Source organism: Miscanthus floridulus, chromosome 17, assembly GCF_019320115.1.
Source record: "Miscanthus floridulus cultivar M001 chromosome 17, ASM1932011v1, whole genome shotgun sequence".
NCBI classification, from domain to species: Eukaryota; Viridiplantae; Streptophyta; class Magnoliopsida; order Poales; family Poaceae; genus Miscanthus; species Miscanthus floridulus.
Genome location: NC_089596.1, coordinates 25668697 through 25690895, shown reverse-complemented (window position 1 = coordinate 25690895; position 22199 = coordinate 25668697).

Sequence of the window (22199 nt, the reverse complement as noted above, 5' to 3'; positions counted from 1 at the left end):
ATGTACCCTTGGTGAGACAATGCCATAATGGATAAGAGTTACATAACCGAGTAAGAATCTTTATAAGGGGAGGAACAATGTAGTTACATGAATGGTAATTTAACATGATGCATGCTCGTTCCGTACGTCCTCACAAACTTAAGAAAAATTTGCTTCTAACGGTAGACACGGTGGCATACATACGTTCTCTCATAAATAGCGTAACTAGTCGAGCTACACGTTTCGTTGTTAGTGTACCTGCATAAAATTTCATTTCAGCCCTAAACCCATAATGAAATATGCAGAATGTAATTGTAAATACTTTCATATATGTATACCCATACATATATTTCCGTATCAATCTACCCAACAATGATTTAAACCCACAATTAAATACGTACCATATACACATGCAAGCATGCATACATAGCCGTACCAAAGCTAACTCTTCCCGACCGCACGCTCTCATCTTGCGGTCATACACTCATCTTACCTTGGCGTAGAGGCATTTGATCCATACATTACCACTCAAGTGAATGGCATCTATACTATAGCACGCCGTATGGACGACGAAGTAAAAACCCCCAGGTTAGTACTTAAATAGCCACCTAATAGTCCTTAATTTGGGCATAAGGAAAGTGATCAATGGCACACTTTAGATTTCAAATACCTATTATTTGACTATTAGTTGCTAGAGAAGGATTTTTGGAAAACAAAAACTTTTGTTTTAAATACACTTGTAACAATTAACGTTGAATCTTGCTCTGATACCAGCTGTCGCAGAACCGACCAATTTATAAGAATACAAGTATAATGGCAATCCGCAAGCGGTCGCACTGTCATACTTGAACCCATATAAACCCGGTAGTCCGTCGAGTACCACGACGGGTCTCGATAAACGATGTACAACAACCAAGATCGTACAGGATTCAACATACATGCCACATATTACATAAAGTTCAAAGATACTTTTCATCATCAGAGTACGAATAAAAGTTATTACAAACCGAGTTTGATAAATAAAGCGGAAGCAAATCAGTTCAAAGATAAAGTTTCCAACATAGTTTGATACAGTGCCAAACCAGATCACGGTCCACAAAAGCAAAGATAGGAATTACTAAGGAAGCCTGCCCAAGGCTTACTCCTCATCCACAGCGGGATAGAAGCAACTCTTGCAATAACCATGATACACAGTGCCATCTGCAACAATGGGAAAATAAACCCTAAGTACGAGAAGGTACTCAGCTAGACTTACCCATCATGAACCAGAAATAAAATGACTCCAAGGATTATGCAAGGCTGTATAAGTGGACGGAACTTGACAACATTTTTGCAAAAAAGGCAATTAATCGTTGTACGATTGTGATTCCTTTATCAAGTTAATTATAACTATCCATTTCTAGATTAGCAACTATCCTGTGCCAAACATGTGGTATATTATTTAGAAGCATACAATAGTAACCATAGCCGGTATTGAAATTCCAATTTTATCTGAACCATCATGTTTCATAACACAGTTACTACGATGTTGGAGCTAGCCAAGTTTCTCACTATCCGGGAGAGACGGCGATTCGAATCAATTTCAACCAGCTGGGAGTTTATTCCTAACACAAACCCAGGTCTACCAGCCACGATAGCCTTAGGTCACCTTTGATACAACTCAGGTACACATTTCGCGGGTCCGTACCGCGCCGCACAATCTGGAACACCAGAAGCCAGGATGCTCAGGCCAAGCCTGCCCTTGGGCTCAGTCTGATCGTTCCCTAGAAGGAGCGCACAACAGAACGGTTCCTGGCCTGAGTTGAATTACTCGGCTTCGCGGTCGGAACGAATTATCCGGTCAGCTAAGTGAGAGGCATGCGTTCAATCTTGTCAGAAGTTCCAACAACGGTACGGTCCTTGATCGACACAGACGGGGATAGATCCACACCCAAGACCTCCATGTCTTGTTGCTTTTCTATCGATATCCCGCCCGGTCTCCATTTACATTAACCATGGTTCTTTTCCACGATAACAATTATAACCAATCATGCTCCGGTATCCACCTATATCTCGCAGGTGACAGGAAATCACCCGACTTCTACCGGTCTAAGCATGGCTAAGCATATATTCGATCCTGGACCTATACCGGTTAAAGGGTGATATCTGGACAAGGAATGTACATGCACCAAGTGGTTTCAATCAACTCTTATAATCGAATGCAACAATCATAAGTACGTAAGTAAACAGTTGTAAATTACTGGGAGACTTATAATGCTCCGGGGCTTGCCTCGCAGAAAGGAAGTAGGGCGATGGTCAGGACACTCCGGAAGCTCTTCAGGGTTCTGCTCCACGCCTTCGGGAGCTGTGGCTTGCGGATCCTCCTGCGGGTTCCCTTCCTCTGCTTCTTCGAATTCCAGCAACGTGATCTCTTCCTCCGATCCTAGATGCATGAGTATGGTATGAGTATCACGAATGCATATATGTTAACAAGTGCATCACGTTGTTTGAGTAGGTGCATATCTCTTCTCGATTACTACTTAACTACTTCTACAATGCATCGACTATGCCATAATAGTAGCTACTTGTTTCACTCATAACTGGAGTTCTACAAATCCAAAAACAGTGATCCTAGACTTTCTGGAAAGCTTATCAAATTCTCTACAACTTTGTTATTAACTATTTTTACAGTCTACCTCAGTTTCAACATGCAACTCATCACACTCTAGAATCAGTCTGGAAATGATTTAACATGCAATATAAAGTAAGAATACTTCTACTTCAGGTAATCATTCACAATTTGACAACCTAGAACCTACCAACAGTTTAAGCATACCAAATATAGTTAAGATAATATAATGGCAAAGCCTAAACTATTTATCAAATTGCCTTTATTGTTTTATTTAGATATCTAGGTTAAATAATAAATATATATCAGATGTGCTTAATAAATTCTCAAAAATTTACAGAGCCTTACTAATGCTATCAAAGGACTACTATAAAAATTTCATGTCATTTTACTAAGTAGAACATTCTATACAAAAATGATAAGGAAGCAAGGCTTGAAATAGCATAAATGGAAAATCCTATTGAAAAGTGTCAAGCAACAGATTTATTATTTTTCTTAACATCCATAAGGTACTAGAATTACCTCCAACAAATTTCATGAATTTTGGACTCATAAATAATTTATAAAAAATTTATGCAAGGATGGACTAGCCATAAAAGAAAAATCAATAACTATAATTCTACACATGCACTGGCCTTCAAATTTTTACCCAAGCTCATATATGCTTAGACTAGCTTACCACAAAAATTTCATAATTTTTGGAGCACAGGAACTCTAGATATAAAATAAACAAATTTGAATGCATTCAAAAGCACATTTCAAATTCCTATTTAAATCTCTAGAAATTTCTACTGTTGAAACCAAGGACATATTTTTCTTAAATACTACACTTTCTAAGCAACACAATCATATTTATTTCAACATTTTAGGAGCTACCAAACTGAAGATACAAAATTCACCAAATAAATCAAAAACTAGAATCAAATGAGTTAGCCTTCAAACAATGAGTCGCTAACTGGTGGGACCCGCTGGTCAGAGGACCCCACGCGTCAGTGACACGGAGCAGAGCAGCGGCGCTGCTGGGCACTGCGCGGCTGTGGCTCGTCGACAGCGAGCTTTGCCGGCGGTAACGTCTTCACCACACGACCTACGTGACCTAGCGAAGCGATTGAGCCACTTGGCCGGTCCTATGGCCGACCCTAGAGCTGACGGCGGCGACCATGGCGGAACGGCGGGGCTGGACCACGGCAAAACGCCGGTGACGACCTCGGTGGCTCGATCTAAGGCTCGGACGAGCACTAGGGTACTACGGTGGACCTAGCGCACCAGCTATCGCGTGGAATGGTAGACTACCACGGCATGGCCACGACGACGGAACACGGCGGCGAACTCCGGTGAGAGCGTGCGCGTTGCTGCGGCTTACCAAGCTTGAACAGCGGGCAAAGGGGGACGTCTGGAGTTGCTGGGGTGACGGTGGTGCTATTGCGGTGGCGGAGGAGCAGCGAGGACGAGCTGTCGTCGGCAATGGCGCTAGCGGCTCTGGTGCGGGAATGGCTGCAGCAGCGGGCGAGGAGGAAGGCCGAGAAAACGAAAAATGGAGCGTGGAAGGGGTCGGGCGGACGCTGGCGGTGATGAAGGCGCGCCTAGGCATGTCGTGGCCTGCGCGGACAGACCGGCGGCGATGCACGGCCGTTTCCCGCGCCACGCGGCGCGCGATGTCTGAAACCGGTCGGCCACTGTGCCGGTCAATTCAGTTCGTCAGTCGCGCGATGCAGTGCCTGACGACGAGTTTTGGTGATGAATTAACTTCCAAACCGTGACGAATTAGCGCTAGGTCACTAAACCGACTTTGTAGACCTAAGTACCAGTTACAAATGTTGTTCAATGATTGTGTTCCAATTCTCATCGTAAACTGAGTAAAATCATGATCAAAGTCGGCTCGTCAGGCTGTCAGTGAACCTAGACTTAGAAAAAAAATCGTTAAGTGTTGAAAGCTGGGTTTTGCTGGTTTTTGTGGGACCCATACAAGCATGTTAGAAGCTAAATCAGTCCATGACCCAAAAATAAAAGTTGTTCCTTATGTCAAACACTACAACTTTGCTTTAGTGAACTCCTCCATGCAAGGTCTCTAACACCTAGTTCAACTTTAGTCAAACATGTCACTTTGAAATCATGATACATACTCAAACCATGGCTAAATGACCAAACTAGCCCTAGCACTAAATACCAAAGTTGTTCCTAATGATATCCTAAGCATGTTTGAGCAATTTGCAAGGTCATCCTATCATTTTATGCAGTGGTCACTCATAGAGCTATCCAGGTCAACACATGAAATATCACTTAAGTGCTTGATCATGAAATGTGGCCTTCATGAACAAGGTTCCTTTTGTTAACCTAAGTGTGGCTAAGGTGTTTTAGTGACTAGCATTACCCACTTGCATTCATTTGTACAAGATCATATGCATATGTTCTAAGAAACACGAGATAACAAGAAATGTTTCATATGTTTCGATCAAATGTTTCAATTATAAATGATGATTTATGAATGCTTGATGCTCATGCTCAGGTTATGCAAGTCAAGTTATGCAAGGCTAACACCCGAGGTGTTACAGTGATTATACCGCCACATAGAGGAATGAACCAATCACAAGATGAATACCAATTCAATCACTGGGAGAAAGTCAATCACAAGATGACACAAGATTTTTCTCCTAAAGTTCACGTGCTTGCTGACACGCTAGTCCTCATTGTGTCGACAAACACTTGGTGGTTCGACAGCTAATAGGTATCACACACCAAGCCAACAAATGGCACCGCAAGAACCTACCCACAAGTGAGGTAACTCAATGATACGAGCAATCCACTAGAGTTACCTTTCGGCGCTCCACCAGAAAAAGTATAAGACCCCTCACAATCACTGAGAGATGGCCACGAACAATCACCAACTCATGCCGATGCTCTTCCACTGCTCCAAGCCGTCTAGGTGGCGGCAACCACCAAGAATAATAAGAAATCCGCCGCCATAACGATCCCCAAGTGCTACTAGATGCAATCACTCAAGCAAATACACTTAGAATAACTCTCAATCTCACTATGATTATGAATCAATGATAATGATGAGTTTGAGGTGTTTGCTTAGGCTCACAAGGATGTCAACGATGTCAAAGTGCCAAGAATATAAGCCCTAAGCCGGCCAAGAGCTAAAAATAGGCGGCCTCACGAAATAGAGTCGTTGGCTCTACGCAGGGGTGACAGGACGCAACCCTAGCGTCCGATCGCTGACATCCGATCGCCCGACGGCTGACATGTGGCCCTGTTTAAATCCCGCGCGTTGATCTTCAACGGTCGAAAACGGTCAGCGTAATCAGTCAATCACTGACTAGACGCGGCCCTCGAAACGACGGGACCCACGTACACAGCGTGTCCGATCGAGTACAGAGACGTTTTTCTCTGACCGAACATGTTAGGTCCTAGGCGACCGGACGCACCAGTGAGTCTGGTCCACCTTGTGCCCTTGCACCGTGCCGACGTCAGTGTACGTCACACGTGACCTGACGCGACGTGTGCACATCCGATCGCGCATCTTTACCTACATTCGATCGCAAGCCCGCGTTGTGCCTTCTCTGTTGTTCGGTCATGCTTGGCCCTCTTGGCCTAAAGCGCAAACAACTGACCGAACACACCAGGGCAGGGTCCGGTCCAGCGTCCGGTCCTACACCTACGTCTTCTTTTCTTTTTCTATCTCCTCAAACACTTTACCCTTGCTTCTAAGTTGTTAACCACAAAGTGTAGAACTATGTGCTCGTGTGTTAGCATTTTTCAAAACATTTTACAAAGGTCAAGGTTAGCACACTAGGTTCCTAAATGTATATGCAAGAATCATGTCACCTAGTGACACTCGATAACCGCATAGCCAAAGATTTCCCCTCTTTATAGTACGGTTATCGATCCTAAACGTGATCACACTCTCTATAGTATCTTGATCACCAAAACAAAAACATATTTGATACCTTTGCCTTGATCTCCTTGGTTTTGTTTTTCTCTTTCTTCTTTTCTAAGATGGAGCATTTGATCATCTCTGTTGTGGCCATCACCTTCACCATGACCACCATCTAGCTCCACCAATTGGATTGGACTACCTTATCTAATTCACACACTTAGATCAAATGTTAGTCCTAGGTTTCATCAATTATCCAAAACCAAACTATGGCTTTCAGTGAGGGGCCCGTGGAGAAGCCCCAGCGCCAGATCGGGCGGGGTGGGCTCAGAGACGGCCACCATGGCGTCTCCGGGTGCCGGTGGCTGCTCGGGCGGTGAGGGAGCCCATGTGTGGTAGAACCGCCTAATCTAATGCCTCACAGGAGTGCTTGTCTTCCCTTAGACACTAAGCACTTGAGGGAGAACACTAAATTACTCGGTTCCATCGGGCACACCCCAAGGGAGAACCCAAAAATCTACATTTTTATCATCAGGATCACAAATGAGAGAATAAAGCTTATATCATTCTGAACCATTTCTTACATCACTTTTAATACAACATCAGAGCATAACATTTATTAATAACAGCAGAATGAAATCTTATTATCAGAGTTATGATCAACTTAATGGAACAGCGGAATATAAATATGTGATCAGAATTACAGCGGAAATAATTATCTATTCATGGCATGATGAAGTTTTGATATATAAACTACGACAACAGATTATGAAACTTTTCTTTATAAAAGCATTTGGTGAGAGTTATAAATAACAACTACGATCGTAGCGTAAAGGAATCCTCGCTGAGCCCACCAGGAGGTATCCACACACAAAGGTCAGCTCAAGCATCCACCTGTCACCTGCAACAGGGGGAATAAAACCCTGAGTACTCAATTATACTCAGCAAGACTTACTTGATAGGAGAAAAGAAAAGACTCCAAGGATATGCAAGGCTATCTGCCTTATGGGTTTATTGCATTAGCAGGAAGCATTACTAAACGTGCATCCTTATATTCGATTTTTATTCATAGCCGCATTGGTTCATTAACTAACCATTCTATGTAAGCACCTGTGCTACTTTCAAGCAGGTGGTAAGCAATCAGATTTCTCTTTTACATCTTCCATCTTTCATCTTTTAGTTCTTACTACGATGCTAAACCGTAGACAAGCCGTACCGGATCGCTCGATGATTCGCGAATCAATGCCCCCAGCTAGGTACCTCGAAAACACACGCCCCACTTGTACCCCAGGCACAAGCAAGACCAACCCATCACTTTCCTATCCCAGGTGTCCAGGTCCCCGTCCAAACTAGGACTCCAAGCCCCCGCCCCTAAGTCCCGGACTTAGTGCGGTGCAAGGACCTCCTCCACCAAAATAAAACCCTAACTGTCGGTACGAAAAGAGCCAGATCCGCGACAAGAGAGAAACAAGTCTTCCAAGCACCCATACACAAGTATGTGCTTGGGATAATAAGTCTGTGACCTATCTAGAGTCTTATGCAACGATCGGTCCTTAACCGACCAGACAGGGAAAAACGGTGTAACCAAGCTATGACCCACATCCGCAGCGACACAACTTCTTACACCTACCAATACCCAAACCATATCCCTACCCGGTCACCATTTTCCTTTCCACCATTTTATATATTCCAAGTGATAATCATATAGAAACATATTTCCTATATCTCGCGAGTGACAGGCAATCACCCGACTTCTACCGGAGTCCTGTAGCATGGCATTCTACACGATCATGTCATACTAGTAAGACTCATAGGATAAAGATATATATGCAAGTGGGTTTCATTCAAATCCTTAAAACTTAATGCACAAATATAATTTAGACTGCAGAAAAGTAGGGGTTATGCATCGGGGCTTGCCTAGGTAAGATATATATTAAAAAGTTAGTATCTGCATCTTCAGATCATCCACCATCAACTGAATAGAAAACCCATTGCATCATCTCCTGGAGAGAATACCATTGCACCATCTTTGAATTCCCAATCATCCTTCACTTGATCCATTGATCCATCATCGTACCTATATGATATGTAATGCGATGCAGTGCAAAGACGTAATTAATCAATTGCAGCCGTGATTCATAAAATACGATTTACGCCGCTCAAGTTAACGAGCTAGATCTAACGATGACCGTACTTAGGCTACATATACACTGTCGATGAAATATGGTCGGCAATCTACCTAGGGGTATGCCCAAGGTAGTAGATTGTCGGCAGACAGATGCGCAAGCTACAAACAAGATGGTGACGCAAGACAGACACGAGGTTTTATCCAGGTTCGGCCACCGTAAAGGCATAATACCTACGTCCTACGTCTGATTGTATTGCTGTATGTTAATGAGAGATGTTTTTTAGAGGGGTCCTCTGCCCACCTTATATAGTCCGGGGGGCAGGGTTATAGATCTGGAAACTAATCCTAACTAGTTACAACTGCCATAGGTGGCCGGATAAGGATTCCTATTCTAACCGACTAGGATCTTGCTTGATCTCCAAATCTGCCTTAATTCCTTGAGCGGGACTCTGAACAGATTGGCCAGGCCGCGCGTCGTCTTCTAGTGGGCTAGACCCCCTGGTCCGAGCCGGCCCAAGCCTAGCCGTAAGGGTATAGGGGTTAATACCCCCACAGCTAGTCCTCGAGCACCATATATTATGCTGCGACACGCCGTTCGATCTCCTTCAACTAATGTGATCCATCTTCATGTCATCTCCAACTGGTTGAAACATTGACCAATCAAATGTGCCAGTATTCTGGTCAGAACAGAGAGCAGTAGACCATAATTATAGCCAAAGATTTCGGTTGTCCGAAGAATGCATGGTGCTTTAAAGAAAAAAAGAAAAAAATTTCTTTCCTTATCAAGTGTGCCCACTTGTATTTCTGAAAAGAAATGTAAGTGACCCTTGGACAATAGTAGTTCTGGCCAATAGTTAGAGTATAGGGGTCGATAAAATAAGCACATTCACTGCAAGGTGAAGTGTGCCCACTTAGTCCCCGAGCCTGGTAGTAGGTGACATAGGGACGTGGTGCCAGGGTCTAAAAAGAATTCCCACTGAAGTTGAGAATCCAATCGTCGTATAAGCAACACGAGATGCACCGGTAGGTGCATCGTATCAATGTAGTCCTCGAGCTTGCTGGAAGGCGAGGTATCAGCCTTGTAGCAAGGTCTAAATAAATGCCTCTCAACTGTATGTGAGTACAAATCACATGTAGCCGAGGAGAGCGGTCTCCGAGCAATGTTCGGAGAGTGGTCGGGGCAGTCCCCGAGCATGATAGTGGTCTGGGCAGTCCCCGAGCACGACGGTGGTCTGGACAGTCCCCGTGCACAATGGTGGTCTGGACAATCCCCGAGCACAATGGTGGTCTGGACAGTCTTCGAGCACAAGAAGTGCGGCGAAAAACCATATGCCACTTGTACTATTATTTTTTGTATTTATTTATTTACTTGCTCTGTCAAGTCCAATCTGACACGTCTGGTCAAAAAAGTAGACGGGTATAGCACATCATACTGCCTTCTTGTCTTTTCAAGCAAACAGTTGCATGGCACCTGTAAGTAGGTGCGTCAGCGTGGGCCCTCTCACACTGGCAACGAAGAGGCGCATACACTAGCAACGAAGAGGCGCATATATTGGCATAGATCTCAAGGCTGTGAAAACAACCATCTACGGCGCGTGCGCACGTCTCCCAAGAATCTCGAGCAGACGAAACGGCATAACTCTTGGGTTAAATATAGTATAGGATAGGTAAGTTACTTTTTACTCAACCCCATTGCCATTCACAGCCGCAGCCATCTTCTTCCTCTCGCCAACCCTAATACCTCCAAAATCACCACCAATCAATCCTCCGCCAGTTCCTCGTTCATTAGTAAGGCTAGATTCATGGCGAAAAGTGACACATAGAAGAAAGCAGGAGTCATGGCGAAGGAGTGGTGGAAATCGAGAAGCAACGAGCAGACCATTGAAGACCTCGTCACCATGGGGGTACTCCACAACAAGGAGCTTGCAGGATGGCGTGCGCCGGAGGACGAGGGGTACCCCGATCCACAACCAGGTGAGATCGTGGTGTTCAAAGATTTCTTTAAGCGGGGATTTAGGGTTCCGGTACATCCTTTTCTTCAGGGGATCTGTCTTTACTACGAGATTGGGATTCGCAATCTACATCCCAACTCGATCCTCCTTGTCGCCACTTTCATACATCTTTGAGAAGCATATGGTGGCTTCCAGCCCCATTTCGATTTTTTCGCCTTCTTTTCTATCTGTGAAAGAAAGGAAGCGGCAGTTCAAAGATAGCCGGAGGTGTGTACCTCAACCTCCGTGATGACATGAAAGCCCAATACCTGCACTGCCCATGGAACACATCGCTTGATGACTGGTACAAGAAATGGTTCTACATCCACGAAGAGCCGAACACAATCACGCTGTGCGACGTGGGGTATATTCCAGAGAAGAGGACAAGCTGGTCAGAGAAACCTGAGCACCTAGAACAGATTCTAGAAATATTTGGGACAATCCCATGAAAAAAACTGGACGGTCCGAGCGTGGTTGGGAGTTTCATCAGTCGACGGATCTAGCCCTGCTAGAGGAGGGTACATCCTGGCTACGAGTATCAAGGTAGCACGGACCCGACGAGGACGAGGCAGGGGGCGCTTGACAAAAACAAAGTCAGAGCCAGAATTGGAGAGCTATTTAACTTAGCTGATCCAAATTATGTCAGATTGAGTGACATTGAGCACACTTTCAAGCTCGTCCGACCTCCCCCAAAGGTAACTCATCTTGCCTTGTACCCGTAGTCTTATATTGTGGTAGAAACTTACTGTGTTCACTCCCATTTGTTACCCAGATTAATGGTCGGGATAGAGCGATAGTGTTTGAGTCGTCACCCCCTAGAGTAGATTGGCCACAAGGAGCTAACCCAACCACCCAGACCAGCATCGGGATCGAGGACGTCGACTGGGCGGTGCTCGGAGCTAGAGAGGAGGCAGCGGCCAAAGCTACTGGTAAGCGGTTGGCGGCCAGCAAGCGTCGTCAGGCGATTTTTACTTTGTCGGACGATGACACAGAGGAGGGAGAGGATGCAGACACCTTTCAACTCGTCCCCCGAAAGAGGAGGAGGCAACTGGAGTCGATGGAGCAAGGTGGCTCCTCCGTGTCGGTGGGACCTACATCACCGACCACTGCAGTGCGAAGGACAAGCGGCGGAGGGGTCGAGCACTAAGGCCCAACGACAGTGTTGGATGTAGAGGGAGACCAGGAGTCACCTGCACAGCACATGGAGCAAGCACGGCCGAAGAGACGTGCCTTTGCCACATCATTCTGTGCTTCCAACATGTAAGTATTTGTAACCTTGATGTAAGCTAGCAATTTGCATTGAATATGATTGCCTTCTGAACTTATATCGGATGTACTAGATCGGCATCCACCGAAAGTCTGGACTAGCTAGCTAAGAGCGGCATGGCTCCACTAGTAATTTTAGAGCAGACTGCCCAGCAGTAGGCCATCGAGGAACCCATAGCAGAAGATCCGTTGGGGCCTCAGCAAATGAGCAGTCAGACAATAGTCCCCGAGTAGTTGGTCAAGGGACCAGCCGAGCCGGGCACGACTGCTCCAAGCGCTAAACCTGCTGAGGGCAACACCTCAGCATCGAGGGTAACAGAAGAGACCGAGGAGCAGTGGCCGGAGGTGAGAGCACAGACCATGTTAGTCGATGCTGCAGTCTGTGGGAAGGCCATAGTGATCGCAGAAGTTGCTAACACCGGACCAACGCCGAGACTCGAAGAAGAGCCCGAAGAGGACAAAGTGGAGGAGGTCCTGGGCCGTCCATAGGACAAGCGACAACATGTGTATGTGTCACGTTGGCGAAACGACCAATGGGTTGTCCATGAGGAAATCCCGGAGGTCGAAGAGACCAAGAAAGTTGAATGAGCGGTGAAACGGTTGGTGACGGAAGTGCAGGTAAGCTTCGCTTCACCCCCTGATCTCGCTGTCTAGTCGCAGCTGTCTTACTTAGCAATCTGCACATAGGACTTAATGAAGACCGCAAGGTACCGCAAGAAATGCTTCGACCAGATCGAGGGGATAGCTGCTAGCAACAAGGAGCTGACGGCGGAGGTGGAACGCTTGCGCCAGCGACTTGAAGCCGCCAACCATGAAAAGACAGTGCAAGAGTCCTAGAACCAGAACCTGGTCATCTAGCTCAGTAATAAAGAGCAGGAAAGAACAAGTAAGTAGCCACTTTATCAAAACGACTACTGACAAGTGCTATTGCATTGTTGGTAGTAACAGCTGTAGTGCAGGCTTAGAAGCCAAAATGGTCCGTCTCCTAGAGCAGAATAGTCGTGCGGTCATGGAGTGTGATCGCCTGAAAGAGGACAATAGAAAACTAGCGCAAGACCAGTCATAGCTCTGAGACCACACGACCAAGATGACAGAGGATCTAAAAAGTAAGTTTTCCAAACCCTTTTACTCATTTTGGTTGCCTACCATAGTTTGGCGTAATATAGTGTCTTAACAGCATGTATGGTTTGCAGTTTTAAAAATCAATGCGAAGAAGCATCTGGAGGCCGTGATAAAAGACTATGACGGCTGGAAGGCCCAGTGCCAAGAGATCACCAAGGATCGTGACACCTAGAAAAACCGGTGCCAGGAGGTGGCAACGGGCATTTTGCTGGTCCTTAACCTCATCGATCCGGCGCTAACAGAGGATGTGCCAAGGACACCGCAACTAGGATTGATCGAGAGATGCCGAAAGGCATGGGGATGGTTCCAGGAGTTCGTGAAGGAGGCGGGTGAGTGCATAGGCGCACATGTGCTAAGCATGGTACGTGCTCACTACCCCTTGATTGATCTCAAGCGCCTAGAGGCTAGATACCCAAAGGAGGTAGATCCAGACAAGGCCGAGTAGCTACGGATGACCCAGCTGGACTTGTCGGCGAAAATAATTGGCGACATTAACCTGTGTGGAGGTGCGACGCCATCCGTATAGGGAACGCCATCAACAAGTCAGCTGGAAGCGCCTTTATTTTCAAGCCAACCGGCGAAGCCTGCGGTCTCGACCAGCCAGGCGTCGATGGGGCCACCTTCTTTAGCTTGACTAGTGCAAGAGTCCCCGAGACTCGAGCACGATGTCAGGCCCAGCGAGCAGCTGGTGCCGCGTGCCCCGACCAGCCATTAGTGTAGGTTATAGCTATAGAAGAAGATGTAGTTGTGTTATTGTAAACTTGGACCTTTTCAGGCAAGCTTGTAATAACATAACTGTATAACAACATGAGCTTGTTTGTTTTGTAGAAAACATTTTTAAGCCCAGACATTGTACCGATGTAACTAAGTTAGAACATGTTGATGTTCTGTTTAGTTGTACCAGTTTAGTTGATATGTCATCCTAAAAGGTTTGTATGGCCCTGGTTTGTCTTACGGTCGGAGTGTTTGTGCACATGTAGAAACACACAAGCCAAACCAGAGAGCACCTGCCGATCACCCGTAGCGTAGAGAGCGGATCCCATGCACACGTTCAGAGAAACCGGAGACAGGGCCTGCTCCAAAAACCCGAGAAGGAATGGTGGTCGATTTTAACTGGTAGAGTTAGAATAACAATAGACTTTGAAATGACACATTAGAGTGGTCGGAGAAATCATAATAGCTTTATTAAATCGAAAGTACAAGAGAGGTACATATCTTAGTAGTTAAGCATAGAAACGCCTAAGCTTGTCGATGTGCCATGAATTGGGCTAACCTATAAGATGTTGGGTGTGTAACCTCTTTGATCATGAAGGGCCCTTCCCAAGGGGTTGCGAGTTTGTGGACGCTAGCCTAACTCATCTTCCACTTCAGGACCAGGTCCCCAACCATGAAGAACTGCTCCTTGACGTTTTTGTTGTAGTACCTGCGCAAAACAACAAGGTATTTGACTGTACGTACACAAGAATCGAGCCGCTTCTCTTCTGCGCTATTAACTTCTAGCTCCCATACTTCATTGGCCTTGTCTTTGTCGAAGTTCTCTACCCGTGCTGATCTGAAGGTTATATCTGCTGGGAGCACTGCCTTAGCGCCATAAACCATAAAGTATGGTGATACGCCGGTATTGCGACTGGGCTGGGTTCTAAGACCCCAGACCATGGCTGGTAACTCTTTGAGCCATCTTTTGAGAGCTTTGTCATTTTCTCTATACATCCTCTTCTTAAGTGCATCCAAGATCATACCATTTGCCCGCTCGACCTGTCCATTAGCTCTAGGGTGCGCCACCGAGACGTATTTTACTACTATGCTCCTTTCATCGCAGAAGTCCCAAAAAGCGTTCCCGGTGAACTGAGTACCCAGATCAGTAATGATGCTGTTGGGTATGCCAAAGCGGTGGATGACCTAGTAGATGAACGCGACAGCCTTTTCTAAAGATGCCTTGACCAGGGGCATGTACTCTATCCACTTGGAAAATTTGTCGATCAGCACAAAGACGCATGTAAATTTTCCAGGGGCTTGTTTGAAAGGCCCGATCATATCCAGTCCCCAGCATGCGAAAGGCCAAGAGGCTGGTATTGTCTGAATCTCATGTGCTAGTACATGGATTCTCTTAGCGAAGAACTGACAACCTTCACAATGGCAGACTAGCTTCTCTACATCGACTACGGCTGACGGCCAATAGAACCCTGCTCGAAAAGCCTCACCAACCAGCGTTCTCGAGGCCGCATGGTTGCTATAGGAGCCAGAGTGGATTTGGTCCAGGAGATGTTCACCATCCTCCTGGGTTATACACTTCATCAAGATTTCCTCCTTTGCGTTCTTGCACCACAATTTGCCATCGACGAGCAGATAATGCTTACTGCGACACATCAGGCGTTCGTTTTCTGTTCGATCAGTGTAACTGCTACCATCTGTTAGGTACTTGATGAAAGGTACTCTCTAGTCAGGCTCCTTAGTGGTCGGAGGTGGTTCGGTGGTGTTTGACGCCCAAATCATAGCCACCAATAGCTGGTCTGGAGGCTTGTCGACCATGGAATCTTCTTCTTTGATGGAAGGCGTGAGCAGGTCTTGAACAAATATGCCATGTGGGACCTTGGCTCAGGATGATCCTAACTTTGACAGCGCATCTGCTGCTTGATTTTTGTCCCAGGCCACATGTGTGTACTCGATGCCATAGAACTTGCCTTCCAGCTTTCTGATCGCTTTGCAGTATGCGTCCATCTTTTTGCTGGTCGTATCCTAGTCCTTGTTGAGTTGGTTGATGACCAGAGCCGAGTCTCCATAGACATAGAGACGTTTGACACCGAGCTCGACTGCAATGCATAGACCATGTAGGCATGCTTCGTACTCGGCGACGTTATTAGACGCCGGGAAATAAATCCTGAGGACATATCGGAGCTGCTCCTTGGATGGTGATATGAAAAGGACTCCTGCTCCTATGCCATCGATGTTGAGGGAGCCATCGAAGTACATCTTCCAATTATCAGCGGGTCCTTGAGAGGCAGGTGTGCTTAAGTCTGTCCACTCGATGATGAAATCGACAAGTGCCTGAGACTTGATTGTAGTACGGCTTGCAAATTCTAAGGAGAAAGGGCATAGCTCCATTGCCCATTTGATGATGCGCCTGTTCGCATCCTTATTGTGAATGATGTCTCCCAGAGGGTACTCGGTCATGAACACCACACGATATCCATCAAAGTAATGTTTCAACTTTCGGGATATAATCAGTATGGCGTAGATCAGTTTCTGAATCTGTGGGTACCTGGTCTTGGATTCATTGAGCACCTCACTAATGAAATAGATTGGTCACTGTACCTTGTAGACGTGGCCAGGCTCGTCATGCTCAACCACCATGGCAGTGGAGACCACCCGATTAGTCGCCACAATGTAAAGTAGGAGAGTTTCGTCTTCTCTGGGAGTAGTGAGGACCGGAGGTGATGTAAGGAATTGCTTCAACTGTGTAAAGGCAGTGTCTGCTTCCTCCGACCACTCAAACTTCTTGGTTGCTTTGAGCAGCTTGAAAAACGGTAGTCCTTTTTCGCCTAATCTTGATATAAAACGACTGAGGGCAGCCATACATCCGGTAAGCTTCTAAACATCCTTCACCTTTTTGGGCGGCTTCATGTCCAAGACAACTTTTACCTTCTTTGGGTTAGGGCATATGTCGTCGTGACTGACGACGTTGCCGAGCAATATACCAGATGGAACACCAAAGATACACTTCTTTGGATTTAATTTCCATTGGAATATGTTAAGAGCTGCAAAGGTACGTTCGAGATTGTCAACAAGGGTGTGTGCTTCCTTGGTTTTAACAACTACATCGTCAACATAAGCCTCGACGAGGTCATCTTTTATCTCATCCTTGAGGCAGGCCTGTATGGCACGTTGGTAGGTAGCCCCAGCATTCTTGAGCCCGAACAACATGGTCGTGTAGCAGTAAGCGCCAAAGGGCGTGATGAAGGATGTCTTGATTTGGTCATCCTTTTTTAGAGCAATCTGGTGATAACTAGAGTAGCAATAGAGAAAGGAAAGCAGCTCACAACCAGTAGTTGAATCTATGACCTCGTCTATGCGAGGTAAGCCGAAGGGGTCTTTAGGGCAGTGTTTGTTGAGATCAGTGTAATCAACGCACATTCTCCATTCATTATTCTTTTTGCGTACAAGAACCGAGTTCGCTAACCACTCCAGATGATACACTTCTTTGATAAATCCAGCTGCCAAAAGCCGTGTAACTTCTACCCTAATAGCCTCCTTTTTGTCGTTAGCGAACCGTCGTAGCTTCTGCTTGATAGGTTTGGACTTGCCATCGACATTTAAGGAGTGCTCGATCAAGTTCCGAGGTACATCGGGCATGTCTACGGGTTTCCATGCGAACACACTCACGTTGCTCCTCAAGAACCTGATGAGCACGTCTTCCTATTTAGGATCCAGGTTGGCCCTGATATGGGCTGTTTTGCTAGGATCAACGTCGACCAGCTAGATCACTTTGTGCTCTTTGGACTTGACGTTCTTGCGTGGGGCCTCGAGCTCTAGGATCTCTAGGTGGTCGGCTAGGGTCTTCTTGGCGTCGAACGTGGTCTCGGCCATGCGAATAGAGAGGTCGTGAGCCTCTGCTATTTTGAAGCTGTCATCCTCGTAGGTGTAAGCTGCGTACACATTGCCCCTGAGAGTTAGAACCCCCTTCTCAGTAGGCATCTTGAGCACCAAATACCTATAGTGAGGTATGGACATGAACTTGGTGAGCGTTGGTCGACCAAGGATAGCATGGTAGGTTCCTTCGAAGTCGGTGACCATGAAGTTGACATAGTCGGTGCGAAAGTGGTCTGGGGTACCAAATTGCATAGGTAGCGTGATCTGCCCGAGAGGTGTAGAGCTCTGTCCAGGGAGAACACCCCAGAACTATGCCTCGTATGGCTTGAGATTAGCCTAGGTTATCTTCAGGGCTGGCAAACTGTTCTTGAATAGTATATCGATGGAACTGCCACCGTCAACCAGCACTCTGTTGAACTGAACCTTGTTGATACAAGGATCGAGAACCAGGGGAAAATGTCCTGGCTCAGGTATAGCAGCCCATTGGTCCTTTCTGCTAAAGGAGATCTCGCGGTGAGACCAAGGAGGAAGCCGCGGATCGGCGATGAGGTTGTCGGCGTTGGCCATGTTCAAGCAAGCGCGGGCGAGCAGCTTGCGTTCTTGTTTGGTCTCGATGGACACTTTGCCCCCAATGATGGTGTGGACGTGATCGGTTGGCTTGACGTACTTGTGACGGGGATCTGCGTCTTCATCATCGTTGTCCTTGTTGCGCTGTTCCCCTGCGTTGTTAGGCTTGTCGGATGTATCCGAAGCCTGTTGACGCGTGTAGATAGACTTGAGAACGTGGCAATTCTCCATGGTATGGTTTGACTTGGGATGGAGCTGGCAGGGTCCTTTCAATGCTTTGGCATAGTCTTCTTTGTAGTTGCGATGTCCGCCACCTTTTTTAATGGTGTTGACCTCGCCGTCGTCTTCCTGAGCACGCTTGCCCCTGTAATCGTCACGGTGATTACGCCGCTGATTACGCTGGTCGCGGTGGTCGCGGGAATCATTGTGCTAGTTGCGGCGATCAAAATTGTCGTTCCAACCACGGTTGCCGTGGTAGTCGTTGTGGTGTGGGGGTGGTTAGAGCGTGGAACCCTTGCTGCTTCTTCGATAATTATCTTTTTAGCATCATCGGTATCCGCATATTTTTTAGCAGTGGCTAGGAGCGCTGTAACTGATTTAGGTCTCTTGCAGAGGAGCTTGTCCCTTAGGGCATCGTGGAAGCAGAGACCAGTGATGAAAGCCTCGATTGCCTCGTTGTCGGAGATTGACGGGACCTTGATGCGCATCTCCGAAAAGCGTCGGACATACTCACGCAGTGGCTCATCTTTGCGATCTCGAATCCGCTGTAGATCATATTTGTTGCCTGGTTGCTCGCAAGTAGCAATGAAGTTGTCGATGAATGCTTGCTTGAGCTCTTGCCAAGAATCAAAGTAGTTCACCGGCAAGCTGACCAGCCATTGGTGGCCTGCGTGGCCGACGGCGACTGGGAAGTAATTAGACATGATGTGCTCGTTAGCCATGGCTGATCTGCACGCGGTTTCATAGAGCATGACCCATAATTCGGGGTTCTCCTTGCCGTCATACTTCTAAAGTTTTTCGAGCTTGAAGTTCTTGGGCCATATGACTTAGCGAAGGTGTGGAGTAAACTACTTCAAACCCGAACGGCCATGCATAGTATCATATTTCATATGGCGATAGCTTTCGTGGGATGCACGATCATTGGCTCTTTGGTTAATGCGATTGCGTAGATCGCGTTCTCTAAGGGAATGGCAGAGATCGTTATTGCCATCACGGTGACCCCGATTGCCATCCTGGTTGACCCTGCGACCGTGGTTACCATGGCGATTATCGCGTTTGTCTCATCGATTATCGTCCCAGTTGTTGCGGCGGTTGTCATCCCAACCACCATCATGACCACCGTTTCCGCCTTGACGGTTGTCTGATGGGTCGTTGTTGTGTGAGCCACGTTGGTGAGTGACTGTGGGTGACTTGAGTAATGGTGACAGTGGGTTGATTCGACTGAGGCGAACGGAGCCCGGGCTTGGTTTGCAATCTCTGCGGTCTAGGCCATAGCAGCCGTCAGGTAGGCTTGTACATCATCACAAATTGCCTAAGTTTCTGGGGTATTAAGTAGTCGTTGCATTGTCGCCATAGCAATGGCTACGTTGGCGCTTGGAGTCCTGAAGACCTGCTTGTCCCCCACCCTGTCAAAGGCATTGTTAAGGTCGCATGGCTGGACCCTTATGCGTCGAGCCTCCTCTTCTGCCTCAGCTTCGATTTGTCGGCGATTAAACCGGTCAATATTGCGTGCTTCGCGTGCTAGCCTTTCTTGTTCTGTTTCACCAACTGTCGGTGGCTCGTCGTTACTAACAACATTGATCAAGTCTCCTCACCTTGGTGGGAAGGATGGGAATCATGGGAACCCCGGGGCGTGGTCTAGGATATCCAGATTGTATTCAACGCCTTCATCATCATGATGCTGGAGCTCGGTGTGGACAGAGCCATTAGATGCGATACTGGACGAGGAGCTTGAGCCACCCTCTAGAACTGTGTGGACTGATCCTTCTTGATAATCCTCAATCCAGACCATGTTGATGAAGTTGCGTAGGCCGTAGGACTGGGCTTGGTAGTTCTCCATCGAGGCTTCATACTCGGAGAGCCGGAGACCCATCGCAGGGGCTGGCCAGCGACAAACGGAGTGCCCTTCAGGAGTAGATGTGACCACGAGATCCATACCGAGTCGTGCAGGACGACTGGCCCGAGCTGGTCAGGTAGATCTATTGTGGGTAGTGGTTACCTGCTCATTAGGTTGACTTTGAATCGAACTTACCAGAGCTAGGGTTTCAGCAAGTTAGGTGCCAACCCGATCGATAGAGTCGAGCAGGTCGGTGTTGTCGATCTGCCTCCCTTTGTAGCGAGGAAGCAGACGATGGGTTGTCGACGTGGCTGAAGACGATGCTGGCATGGCTGGAGCCAGATCCACCATGGTCGGAGCCATAGCCGATGCAGGTGAAGCAGTGGTCGATGCAGATTGAATCCTCGCCTCCTCCATAGTCATGGCGATGGAGTCGTTGGAGCCAGTGGTCCAGGTGATCTGACCGATGGTGAACGTGAGGCCGTTCGGCGTAGCCATGGAACCGGGGATGATGACCATCTTGTTCGCCTAGAGAGCAGTACGCACACCCCCTACCTGGCGCGCCACTATCGACGAAATATGGTCGGCAGTCTACCTAGGGGTATGCCCAAGGTAGTAGATTGTCGGCAGACAGATGTGCAAGCTACAAACAAGATGGTGATGCAAGACAGACATGAGGTTTTATCCAGGTTCGGCCACCGTAAAGGCGTAATACCTATGTCCTGCGTCTGATTGTATTGCTGTATGTCAATGAGAGATGTTTTTTAGAGGGATCCCCTGCCCGCCTTATATAGTTCGGGGGTAGGGTTATAGATCTGGAAACTAATCCTAACCAGTTACAACTGCCATAGGTGGCCGGATAAGGATTCATATTCTAACCGACCAGGAGCTTGCTTGATCTCCAAATCTGCCTTGATTCCTTGCGCGGGACTCCGAACATATTGGCCGGGCCGCACGTCATCTTCTAGTGGGCTAGACCCCCTGGTCCGGGCCGGCCCAAGCCTAGCTGTAATGGTATAGGGGTTAATACCCCCACATACACGTTGTCGGATAAGACATTATTTCCCAACAATTATTTTAGTTATATAAACCCAAGGTGTTTCTTTATTTCTATTCTATCGGTTTAATCTTTATTCGCAATAGGACATCATTATCTATTTAGCAAACTAATTATTCTTGAGCTACAAAAATTACAGCGAATACCTAATATTGCTAGGAGCCTACTATACAAATTTCAGATCCAACACTATTACCAATTTACCATGGAAATTCATACAAGTTCTCCTTTTAACAATATTAAGCATTTTAAAATAATTAGAGCAACCCTAAAAACTTTCCGAGTCTATGTGAACAAAATACACTACTAGATAGATTATAATTTTTGGAGACTAACAAAGTTGGTTTGGTATTTTTATGATTTTCCACACTTCATTTCCAATTTCTGAAAGGCACTGAATTAATAAAACCAAAACAACGTTCAAGACAAGACCTGGACGACCAACTTGGCCCACAGGCGGGGCGCATGACCGGTAGCCCAGCAATCAGAGCGGACGGCCCAGGTGGGGCGCACGGCCAGCGGCCCAACAGCCGAGAGTGGGGCAACGGCCCAGCACAGTCAGCGGCACTGGCGTAGGTCACAGCATGAACGGCCCAGTAGCCAGCCCACACGGCCAAAGCAGCCCAGGCGAGCGACCGTAGGCCAGCCTAGGCGGCAGGTAGGCCCAATCACACGCGATCGGCCCAGGCGGCCAGGCAGCCCCACCCAGCCAGCAATTTTTGTAAAACGACCCTACAGTTTTTCTCTATTCCACGCAAGATCCAACAGCACTATTTAATTAAGTCATGTATTTGCGTAAAGAACCCCGTATAAAATTCTAGCTTGGATTCTCACCCTTCCTTCCTCTTCCAACGTAGGGCACCAGTAGGGGAGTCATCGGCCGACGGCGAGGCAGCTCCAGCATCGACGACCAAGGCATGCTCGCGCGCGGCTGAGCTGCATGCGCCCGTAAGAGATGGTG